Raw genomic sequence first — 4,882 nt, forward strand, 5'->3', positions numbered from 1 at the left:
GCTAATGCATACTCGGGGAAAAAAGTAGTTTCCCTCCCTCAAAACGGAAGCCATCAGATAAAGAAAGATTACGTTATTATGAGTTAGAAACCAGCTATTTTTAACATCATTAGCATTGTTACATCACGGAAACGTTTTAGAATCATGGCGAGTCAAACATGTGTTTGTGGAAACGCATACACTTGCACACGATCGCAAATATACATACATATACACACTGATATACGCAGATACATACAAACACACGTTCATGTACATAGACAAACACATGTACACACATATACACGTACCCACACACACACACACACACACACGCACACATACATAGATGGGTAGATAGGTAGATCGATATAATACAAATATGTGTATATATAAATATGTATTTGTATATATCTAGTAATAGCTATGTGTGCATATCTATCTATATATATCTATATATCTTTATCTCTATATAAATGTGTGTGTGTGTATATGTATGTTACATTTGTATGTATGTATGCAAGTATATCATACTGGATAGAAATATTGAAGGTTTTTAAACATCTAATTTAGAGCAATGTATCTGAGTTCAGAATGGATCTCCTAAATCTGATCAATAACGATTGGAATTAACCCACGAAATACCAATCAGGATGTAGGATGCTGAATCGATGAATTCTGGAACCAACTGCTGCTGAAGATTATGGTGACATGACCATGTCATTCCATGTTGTTGTTGTTGCGAAAAAGACAGAATCTTTTATGACGTTATTTAATATGAAAAAAAAAACGAGCCTGTCAAGCAGGGGTCGGACAAGGGGACGGATGGGTCATACTGCTTGGTGTTTACATAGACACATAGCAATTCATTCCTAAAAAGTGTAATGCTTTCAGGAATATTGGAGAGTTGTTTATCTGAGCATGTATCCCTGGTGCCTTAGACAAGAAGTATAATCCAGAGGGAACGTCTATCAGTTTGTGTGAAGCCTGTGGCGCTGAAGGTTTCCGAAAATGTCAGAGGAACAGTGAAGAACAGTATTATGGTGCAAACGGCGCTTTCCGTTGTCTCGTTGAGTCTAGCGGAGATGTGGCATTTGTTCGTCACTTGACACCTAGGGATAATACGGAATGGCGGAACCATGCAAAATGAGCCAGGAACCGGCGCTCTGATGACTACGAATTGTTGTGTAAAGGTGATGGTCGTGCTAACATCGATGACTGGGAGAAGTGTCAACTTGGTAAAGTTCCTGCAAATGCCATTGTTACTGGAAGTTATAAAGATAACAGCACAATTCAAAATTACTGGAATCTCCTGAATTATGGACAAGAATTTTTCTTATCAGTCACTGATGGTGATTTCCATATGTTTGATTCTGGAACCTACTACAACGATCTCTTGTTCATTGATTCTGCTGTTCGACTGATGCAGCTTCCAGAAGAGAAGCAGAATTACCAGACCTACCTTGGCCCCAATTTCATCAGCCAAATTAAGGCTCTCAAGCAGTACACATGTATGCCTATAGATGGCAACCCCACCCAGCGACTCTCACCTTCCCTCTTACTTGCAACTCTCTCTTTTGTCTTTTTCTTCTCATCTCTCCTTTAACTGCCCTCCTCTACTACTCCCCATTCACACCATGTATATACATACATACATACATACATACATATATATATATATATATATATATATATATATATATATATATATATATATATATATATATATATATATATATATATATATATATATATATATATATATATATATATATATATATGTATGTATGTATATATATATATATATATATATATATATATATATATATATATATATGTATATATAACGATGACCACTAAGTGGACAGTTAATGTGCTAGAAGAAGATCACATGTAATGTGTCTGCTAAGACCCAATAGTTCTCAAAAGAAATTCAGCGAAATACCGAACCGTAAGACCGTGAAAATTACATAAATAAAACATTATTTTTCGTGGACCGGTTTCGAAATTAACATTCTCTTACCGAAAATATCTGTCTCTCTTCAGCACGAACTGTAAGGAAATCAAGAATAAAACAACTGTGTTGGTAAACGAAATATCGACAACTATAAGAACCTCTAATAAAACAACATTTGTAACTAGTCATTGACAAAAGGATTAAACTCGTTCAAATATATATAAACCACCCTGAACGGAGAAAGAACGCAGTTCTCAACTGAAGTTCGTTGTGTCATGTAATTCAGTTTGCAAACAATAGAATTCACTCTAAATAAACGATACGTTTTACTTACTGCATTGATTACTATCTTTTAGCTGTTGACAAACTATAACATTTGAATGTCTATCAATCTGCTTATATATCTATATTTACACACGCACACACACACACACACACACACACACACACACACACACACACACACACACATCTTTATATAAGAGAATAATAGGCTATACAAGCAAACAACACACATTGCACACACATAGACACACGCACACACGCACGCACGCACGCACGCAAGCTCACATATTTTATTTATAATATATTTTATGAGCATATAAAATGTATATTTTGTAAAAAATTTAAATAAACATGTGTAAAAATATATCTGTAGAGAGAAGATAAGGAGAGAGTGAGGAAGCGAGAGAGAGAGAGAGAGAGATTAAGAGACTGAGAGAAATGAATGAACAAATGAACTAATTCGATCAAAGAATTAACCTCGTGGGTAGAAGTGTATGAAGTACAAGTTTTGCTTGCAAAGAATTGTGAATATGACAGCTGACTGGAAAAGAAAAGTTGTTGCTTTTTATTCAAGTAAACTACAAATGTCCTTAAGAAATTATTCATGAATATCAAAGACATTTAAAATAATAAATAGCTGTTCATTTATCTAAGAAATCAAATATTATGTTTATTTTTTTATAGACACAGTCCAGAATTACTGCAATAGTTTATGTGAAGTGAATTAATGTTATTAAGAAAATATATTTGCAAAAATCTTTCAAATTTGGAATTATAACCATATCAAAACAAGCTATGGGTATAATTCGAGGGAAATTTGGCAAAACGACATACACACATATTAACTCAGCAGTTCCTCAGTTACTGGTCTGCTGCTCTTAATTCTTGTAGCAGACAAACAGAAAGATCTTGAAAATAGCTGCAACTTGAGGTATCCAACATACATGGTTAAAAATTTCCAAATGTAATACAAACTTGAAATTATACGACAGGAAGTGGAAATAGAGAAATTTACGGGAATCGAAACGCGCGACTATTTTGTACCACTTGATTATGCTCCCGAGTACACAGAAAACTCTCTCTCTCCCTTTCCCTCTTTCTCTCTCTCTCTCTCTATCTATCTATCTATCTATCTATCTATCTATCTATCTATCTATCTATCTATCTATCTATCTATCTATCTATCTATCTATTATTTTGATCCATGCTACTTCGTGTACATATAGTGAATGCACATGCACGCGCTAACACACACACACGTGTATGTGTGTGTGTATATATGTGTGTGCTACACTGCAAGTGTGTATAGTCTGAATATATGTTTATTTATGTGTAAACTAAATATGATTACATTTTCGCTTGAAGTGTTTGCTCGTTCAATCGATCATTTGGTTGATAGTACAGATTTTTCCCATTCCAGTAATGTGTACAGTCGACAGCAAAGGATCGATCCAACGGAGACATAGCTAGAAAACGTAATCCAATTCATCTAACACACACACACACGCACTCGCAAAATACACATATGCCGTTCTTAATTGAAAACACATTGCAGTATACAGTAAACCCAGAGGTTCAACACTCAAGGGAATATCGAAATCTACATTTCGTCATCGTATATATTATTTTGTATCTGATTAAAAAATTGAATCTAATTGAAATTACGATTCTACAAAGTTGCTTTCCCTTTCACATGTTACGTGGCTTGAAATTTTTATTAGGAATTGATTACATTGACACCACATTTCTCTCGCATACTGCTCTACGCATTTCATTAAACTGCAAAACAGCCATCCATTTAACCCATCAACTAGCCAATCGAATGTTCTTCTTTCTAGGACCTCTCTCTTTCTCCTTTTATCTAAACAGAGAGATAAAGAGAAGTAGATAAAGAGAGAAAGAGAGAGAGAAAGAGAGAGAGAGAGAGAGAGAGAGAGAGAGAGAGAGAGAAATTAGTTTTGTGGTTGAAAATGCACCTTTGTTTTTCAGTGATCAATAAAAAGTAAAAATAAAAAATTCTTAAAACTGGTATGGTATTTTAACGAATTCATAAAAAAATTTAAAAAACTACAATTCCTTTTAAGGGTCAGTGCATTTTCAACGACAAAACCAGTTTTCATTTGATCTTGATAACATGAAAGTAAACGTTTGATATATATATATATATATATATATGTATATAGGAAATTAGTATTTGTTCGAGTTTTATTGATGTAGACGTTTTGCAATAGTCTCTCTGCAAGTGATACACAACCGAATGACCAAGTTGAAGTATTAAGAAACACGTTTGTTAAAGCATCAGCCATTTCATAAGGATAGGATAAATATATATAAGTATATACATATATATTTGCATATAACCACACACATGTAGACACATGCATAAATATATATTTAACTAAGCATACATAATAATTATGGTAAACTGTACTCATAGGAATGTCTGAATTTGTTTTAGAACCAATACTGACTATTGTTAATTGCACAAATCATTTAGTTATAAGTAAATAAACCGGTTTACCAACTTACAAATATAATAATCGCTACACAGTTCTACTACAGATATATTTAATCATTCTGAGGTACGAGGGTGGGCTGAAACGTTCATAGGCTAAATATGAAGGAGTGGCGCTAGAGCTGTGAAATAAAGGGTGTAGACCC

General features: G+C 33.9%; 1 pseudogene; it reads left to right on the top strand.

Annotated features, from left to right (window-relative positions):
• Positions 1 to 654: 654 nt before the first annotated feature.
• Positions 655 to 1,585, top strand: LOC106874527 (transferrin 2-like; annotated as a pseudogene).
• The last annotated feature ends 3,297 nt before the right edge of the window (positions 1,586 to 4,882 follow it).

This window comes from Octopus bimaculoides, chromosome 10 (assembly GCF_046866305.1).
Source record: "Octopus bimaculoides isolate indiv1 chromosome 10, ASM4686630v1, whole genome shotgun sequence".
In the NCBI taxonomy this organism is placed as follows: domain Eukaryota; kingdom Metazoa; phylum Mollusca; class Cephalopoda; order Octopoda; family Octopodidae; genus Octopus; species Octopus bimaculoides.